At 42.2% G+C, this 7754-nt stretch overlaps 1 pseudogene; it reads left to right on the top strand.

The window, feature by feature from the left end:
- The first annotated feature begins 2785 nt into the window (after nt 1-2785).
- On the top strand, nt 2786-3104 carry LOC108298482 (annotated as a pseudogene).
- Nucleotides 3105-7754: the final 4650 nt, after the last annotated feature.

Raw genomic sequence — 7754 nt, 5'->3', positions numbered from 1 at the left:
GAGAAAGTGCTCACTAGACACCAGGCAGCCAGCCTACATGGGTGATAGACTTTGTACTTAAATCATCTCATCGAGGCTGGGCATGGTGTCTCATGTCTGTAATCCCAGAACTTTTGGGGTGGATCACCTGAGGTCAGGAGTTCAAGACCAGCTTGGCCCACAAGAGGAAATCCCATCTCTACTAAAAATGCAAAAATCAGATGGGTGTGGTTTCCAGTGCCTGTAATCCCAGCTAAATGAATCTGCTTTAGCCCAGGAGGTGGGGTTGCAGTAAGCTGAGATGATTGTTGCATTTTCTCTTTTTGAGACAAAGTTTCATTCTTAACTCCCAGGCTGAAATGCAATGGTGTGATCTAGGCTCACTGCAACCTTCACCTCCTGAGTTAAAGTGATTCTCCTGCCTTAGCCTCCTGAGTAGCTGGGATTACAGGTGCCTACCACCATGCCAGGCTGATTTTTGTATTTTTAGTGTAGACAGCGTTTCACATGTTGGCCAGGCTGTTCTCCAACTCCTGACCTCAGGGGATCGACCTGCCTTGGCCTCCCAAAATGTTGAGATTAAAGGCCTAAGCCTGGCCATGAGGGGTCTTTCAAAGGCAGTTTTGATAAGGACTGCGTTGGTCAGGTAACAGGAGCTTGCTGCTGATTAGTTGGAGTGGAGATAAAATTATAGGAGGTCAAAAAAAAATTACGAGGAGTCAAAGCTGCCTTTCTGTAGGTTGAAGAGCTTGTGGGTGGGGCTGCAGGAGCTGGGTTGGCTAGTCTAGAAGAAAGCATCAGGTCGAGTTGGAACCATAGGGATAAGACATGCACAAAACTTGTAGAAATATCTCAAAAGGTCAATTCTAGGTTCTACAGCAGTGACAGTGTGGCAGTAGCAATTGGGGATGTTCCAAATTTTATAACCTCCAGAATAATATCTGGCTTCCTTCAGTTCTGCACCTTGGCAGGACTCAAGCTTCCCTCTCCCCCATCAAGCCCGATGGCTTCCCATTAGCTTTACAAAAGTTGGATTTGTGGCCAATGCCTATTATCATTTAAATGACACCCTGAGTGTTTTCACCAGTTAGCTGGGCCCAATAGCCCAGGAATACTTAAGGGAAAGTTGAGATGGAGGTGAGTTAGCTCAGCTTCCTGTTATAATTTTTCTCACTAATATAATTTTTGCATTGGTAATTTTGGAACCTTGGCTTTGACTCAGATCTTTCTAATCAGCTTAGCCAATAATGTTTCTCTGCCTAAATGAACAAGAATAAGAAACAAAGAAGGGCAAAAAACAAAAATTCCTGCACATTTTCAGAAGCCAATGTTTACATCCCTGCAAATACTGCCATTTACTGAAACCATCATTGTAGGTCTGATAGCCCCACAGGGATGTGGGGTGTCCCTTATGCTGTGCTGAGGCACAGGATCTGAGAAATAAAGAGAAAAGACACAGAAGTACAAGAAAGATGCAGTTGGGCTCAAGGGGCCATGCCACCTGTGAGCAGAGCCAGGCAAGGCCCTGGATATCCAGAAGAGTGAATATTTATTGTGTATAAGTTAGGGGGCAGAGCAGTGAGTGAAATCATCTTTAAGGATAGTGGTAGGGTCCTGAGCAATAAAACAAGGAGTCCACTCCCATTAGGTCACCTAAGCTAGGAGGTGGACAGTGTGCAGTAAGGGGCTCATTCCCATCAAGGCAAGGGCCATGTGCAGTAAGGGGTCCACCCCCATTAGGTACTGAGGCATGGAGGTGAGCCATGCATAGTGAAGAGAGTGCAGTGTGCAATACGTCTATCTATGAGCAAACTACTTCTAAGATTTATGAGGAGATGCTTTAAGTCACACTGTAGTAACAGAGCTGTCATGGTTACCGCCACCTGCTGGCAGCTTCCAATGAGTTCTATTGGAAGATGATTTTCGAGCAACATGGTAGCAAGAGCTGATAAAGTTCACAGTCACCAAGGTGCAATTGCTGGTCTGAGGGCAGCCTTCCACAAAAACTGCAGCAAAGTCCTACAACTCCTTTATCAGGAGAAGTGGCTCTTGCCCAAGCCTGCCATACAGCAAATATCTTTATGATGCTGAATGCTGCCGCCTGGGCCATGGATTCTTGTCCTGGTATAACTGTTTTTCCCTTAAATCATGCTCTGCACTGTGTCTGCTCTAGGCATTACTCCCATTATAAGCTGCTTATTTCTTAATTCATGCTCTATACTGTGTCTACTCTAGGCATTCCTGATTATGAACTAAGATATAATTATATATATGTAGGAAAATATTCTTCATGCACTCATACTATGAACTATTATATAATTATAGAGAGAGGATTATATAAAGGGATTCTTCAAGCCCCAGTGTTTGGAATATTTCTAAGACTCTGAACTTGATAGATCAGCTGGCATCACCCAGATTGTTAAACTGTATCAACTGATCTGTGGCCCCCACCCAGCAACTGACTCAGTTCAAGGAAATGGCTTTGAGTTTCTATTATTTTATTTCTGACCCAACAGTTCAGCACTCAATGGCCTTCCCTATGCACCAAATTATCTTTAAAAACTCAGATTCCCAAATGCCTGGGGAGATTGATTAGAGTAGTAATAAAACTCTGGACTCCCATACAGCTGCTTTTGCATGAATTACTCTTTCTGTATTGCAATTTCCCTGTCTTGATGAATTGGCTGTCTGTAGTCAGTGGACAAGGTGAACCCATTGCATAGTTACATCACAGCAGATTTCTGTCTGACCCAGTGAGGCATAAGAGATCTCTAACTGGCCTTTCTGACAGTGATGACCTACTCATGAGAACATGCCTCTCGCAAATAATCTCCTTCACCCCTCTCCAGAAGAGGAGAAGAGAAAACATAAGAAGAAATGTCTGGTGCAGAGCTCCAATTCCTACTTCATGAATGTGAAATGACCAGGATGCTATAAAATCGCCACAGTCTTTAGCCATGCACAAACAGTAGTTTTGTGTGTTGGCTGCTCCACTGTCCTCCACCAGCCTACAGGACGAAAAACAAGGCTTACAGAAGGATGTTCTTTCAGGGGAAAGGAGCACTAAAAGCACTCTGAATCAAGATGGGTGCAAAACTATCTCAATAAACACATTTTGGATAAAAAAAGAGAGGCCTCTAACTCAATTCCAATCAGTTAATTATTAGATCCAATCTGATCCTGGAGCCAGTCCAGGTTTTGTCCCGACATCCAAATCAAGTTTGAATTGGAAAATTGCTTAAACTAACTCAGAGAGCTCAAAACAAAATTTTGTGACACTTGGGAATCCAAGAGGAAACTTACCAAAATTCCCAAGTACTGCAAAAGAGCTATGAAAACAATGGGTTATTGCTTAGTCACCTGGTGGTGGTCACTAGAGGCTCTATCTCAAATTCCACTGTTGATACAGTCTGTTAAAATCTAGAAAATCTGCTGGGCACAACGACTTATGCCTGTAACCCCAGCACTTTGGGAGGCCAAAAATCAGGCAGATCACCTGAGGTCAGGAGCTTGAAACCAGCCTGGCCAACATGGTGAAACCCCATCTCTATTAAAAATACAAAAACTAGCTGGGTGTGGTGGCAGGCACCTATAAAGCAGGAGAATCACTTGAACCTGGGAGGAGGAGGCTGCAGTGAACCAAGATCTTGCTATTGCACTCCAGTCTGGGTAACAGAGTAAGACTCTGTATCAAAAAAAGAAAAAAAGTTTTAGAAAATCTTAGACAAATTAAATTTAACAGTGTTTAATTGAGCAAAGAATGATTAAAACATAGGGCAGTCTCTTGAGCCAGAATAGGGTGAGAGGGACTCTCAAGCAACTACTTTGCCAAACATGTCCAAACCAGAGCAACTCCATCTTGAATATGGGTGAGGTAAAATAAAACTGAGACCTTCTGGGTTGCATTCCCAGGAGGTTAGGCATTCTTAATCACAGGAAAAAATAGGAGGTTGGCAGGACTGATATCACACAATACAGAGCATAAGGACTCTGCTTATATAACAAAATGTAGTAAAAAGGCTGTCCAAAATCCCTCAAAACTAAGATGACAATAAAAGTGACTTCTGGTCATCTTCACCGCACATTATATAATTATAATGCAGAAGCAAGCAAAAAGACACTCCCCAGAGCACCATGACAGTTTACAAATGACATGACAATGTCCAGAAGTTACCTTGTATAGTCTAAAAGGCAGAGAAAACTACAGTCCCAAAAATTGCCTACCCATTTCTGGAAAACTCATGAATAATCCTTTTTTTTTTTTTTTCAAAATGAAATTAGGAAAGAAGCATATGCACCCAAGCAGTCCACAGAGTAGCCCTGTTTTTTCTTTCTTTCCCTCCTTCCTTCCTTCCTTCCTTCCTTCCTTCCTTCCTTCCTTCCTTCCTTCCTTCCTTCCGTTTTGACAGAGTCTCACTATGTTGACCAGGCTGGAGTACAGTGGGACAATCTAGGCTCACTGCAATGTCCACCTCCTGGGTTCAAGCAATTCTCCTCTCCCAGCCACCTGAGTAGCTAAGATTACAGGCCCACACCACTGCACCCAGCAAATTTTTCTATTTTCAGTAGAGACGACATTTCACTATGTTGGTCAGTCTGATCTCAAACTCCTGACCTCGTGATCCATGTGCCTAGACCTCTGAAAGTGTTGGGATTACAGGCGTGAGCCACTGGGCTGGGCTCAAGAGTATCCTTTCTTTAATTCCTTTATTCATTCTCCCTTTTTTTTTCTTTTGTGATGTGGTCTCATTCTGTTGCCAGGCTGGAGTGCAGTGGTCCAATCCTGGCTCACTGCAACTTCCGCCTCTGGGGTTCAAACAATCCTCCTGCTTCAGCTTTCTGAGTAGCTGGGACTACAGGTGTGCACCACAGCCCCCAGCTAATATTTGTATTTTTATTAGAGATGGGGTTTCATCATATTGACCAGGCTGTTCTTGATCTCTTGACCTCGTGATCTGCCCACCTCAGCCTCCCAAAGTTCTGGGATTAGAGGCTTGAGCCACCATGCCCCGCCAATTCTTTTACTATTTTAATATACTTGCTTTTACTTTATGGAATCACCCTGATTTATTATTATTATTATCATTTGAGATAGAGTCTTGCTTTGTCTCCCAGGCTGGAGTGCAGTGGTGCGATCTTGGCTGACTCCAACCTCTGCCTCCCAGGTTCAAGCAATTCTCCCACCTCAGCCTCTCAAGTAGCTGAGATTACAGGTGCCTGCCACCACACCAGGCTAATTTTGTATTTTTAGTAGAGATGGAGTTTCACCATGTTGGCCAGGCTAGTCTCAAATCCCTGACCTCGGGTGATCCGCCCACCTTGGCCTCCCAAAGTGCTGGGATTACAGGCGTGAGCCACAGTGCCTGGCCTGTCACCCTGAACCATTCTTACGTGAGATGCAAGAACCCCCTTTTGAGGTCCAGATTGGGACCCCTTTCTGGTAACAACATAATGAAAGAATATTTACGTATAGGAAAAGAAAAGTGAAGTACAGAGAACAGAAGTGAGGGACACAAACAGCTAGAGTAAGTACAGCTTGACATTTTTCTTATTTAAACATGGGTTGAACAGTTGGCCACCTTTGATTGGCCAGATCTCAGTTATTTGCACAAAAGGAGGTTAGTCTGTTTATACTTCCAGTTAGGTTTCAGTTTACCATGTATGAACAAACCTTTAGGCTGAATTTAAACCATGCATGAAGGCAGATTTAGTCTCAACTTAATTTAACAAAACATATTTCATATGTCTGCAACCTCTTTTCATCCCTTTATGACATTTGTAGGCTATTTATAATTTTCAACACTGACTAAAACTACTGTGCCTAACATAACCTCTTACCTTGAAATTGACTTATATTTAGATCTGCAGAGAATACATTTTCTTCTGCTGCAATTTAGCAAAATAGCTGAGTACAGCTAGAAGTTGTGTTTTGATTTTTTACTTCCAAAGTCAGAAGCTGCCATGGGAAAAATCTCAGCAGCACGCATGTAAATCAGACAGCAAATGCATTCTTCATCCTTATCCAATTGTTTTCATGCCAGTCTGCCTGTAAAAATCATCTGGTGTGGGGGCTTGCTGTGAAGTTTTAATTACCCCTTTCTATTCTTTATGCCACTCATATATTTTACATCTAAAGATTACATATGTCACAATACTGTATAATCTTTCTTTAGAATAGTTGTAAGTAATAAAGAAATTAAAAGAAAATGCTATGTATAGGGCCAGACACGATGGCTTATGCCTGTAATCCTAGCAATTTGGGAGCCTAAGGTAGGTGGGTCGCCTAAGGTCAAGAGTTCAAAACCAGCCTGACCAACATAGTAAAACCCCATGACTACTAAAAAATACAAAAATTAACCAAGTGTGGTGTCAGGTGCCTATAATCCCAGTTACTTGGGAGGCTGAAGCAGGAAAATCACTTGAGCCCAGGAGATGGAAGTTGCAGTGAGCTGAGATTACACCACTCCACTCCAGTGTAGACAAGAAAGTGAGACTTCATCTCAAAAAAAAAAAAAAAGGGAGAAAATGCTATTTTTAAATATTTGGAGTCAAGTACTTTGGGGCCATGTGAATATCCAGTTTCTTCTTTAAATTTCACCCACAATTTTTACATTCCTTATTACATTCTTGTCTACAGCAATTTTTAATGTGATGGTCTAATGATAATTTTCTATTTTGCATTATTCACCTGCATTGATTAGTACTTGGAATTCCATAAATAAGATTTCCTTTCTCTGTTTTTTTGTTTGTTTGTTTGTTTCTTATTTATTTATTTATTTTTCCTTTTTTTTTGAGATGGAGTATTGCTCTGTCGCCCAGGCTGGAATTCAATGGCAGAATCTCTGTTCATTGCAATCTCTGCCTCCTGGGTTCAAGTGATTTTTCTTCCTCAGCCTCCTGAGTAGCTGGGATTACAGGTGTGCACCACTACGCCTCGATAATTTTTGTATTTTTAGTAGAGACGGTGCCTCACTACGTTGGCCATGCTGGTCTTGAACTCCTGACCTCGTGATCCACCTGCCGTGGCCTCCCAAAGTGCTGAGATTACAGGAGTGAGCCACTGCGCCCAGCCTATTTAATCTTTTCTATATCTGTATAAACTCAGATATTTCTTGTATTCTCTGGGTTCTAATTCAATGTTATTATTTATTTTGTTTCTCACATTGGTTCAGCTATGACTTCTGGGAGGTCTTAGAGGTTGACTTCTTTTGCCATGCCTTCTTTTTTTTTTTTTCTTTTGAGATGGAGTTTTGCTTGTTACCCAGGCTGGAGTTCAATGGCGCAATCTCAGCTCACTGAAACCTCTGCCTCCTGGGTTCAAGTAATTCTCCTGCCTCAGCCTCCCAAAGAGCTGGGATTACAGGCATGTGCCACTACGCCTGGCTAATTTTCAATTTTTAGTAGAGACAACATTTCTTCATGTTGGTCAGGCTGGTCTCAAACTCCCAACATCAGGTCATCTGCCCACCTCAGCCTCCCAAAAGTACTGGGATTACGGGCATGAGCCACCACTCCCAGCATCTTCTGTTGTTTGTAAAGCACTTTTTAACTTTCTGGCTCCACAAGATACTCTTCCATAAGTTGTATTTTTCAGTTCAGCCCCAGAATAATCTATTTTTATGAAGAATCACTCTCTTTTATTGGAGAATAGTACTTAGAAACCATGATATAAAAGATAGGTGTGCTCATTAGTACTGGGGTGTCACTACTTGCTACTTCTGAGCCCTCACGGCAAAGTTTAGAAATACACATATAAATATAGACTCATGTATGCA

This window comes from Cebus imitator, unplaced genomic scaffold, assembly GCF_001604975.1.
Source record: "Cebus imitator isolate Cc_AM_T3 unplaced genomic scaffold, Cebus_imitator-1.0 Scaffold972, whole genome shotgun sequence".
Taxonomy (NCBI): domain Eukaryota; kingdom Metazoa; phylum Chordata; class Mammalia; order Primates; family Cebidae; genus Cebus; species Cebus imitator.
This window is presented reverse-complemented; position numbering and strand designations above follow the sequence as displayed.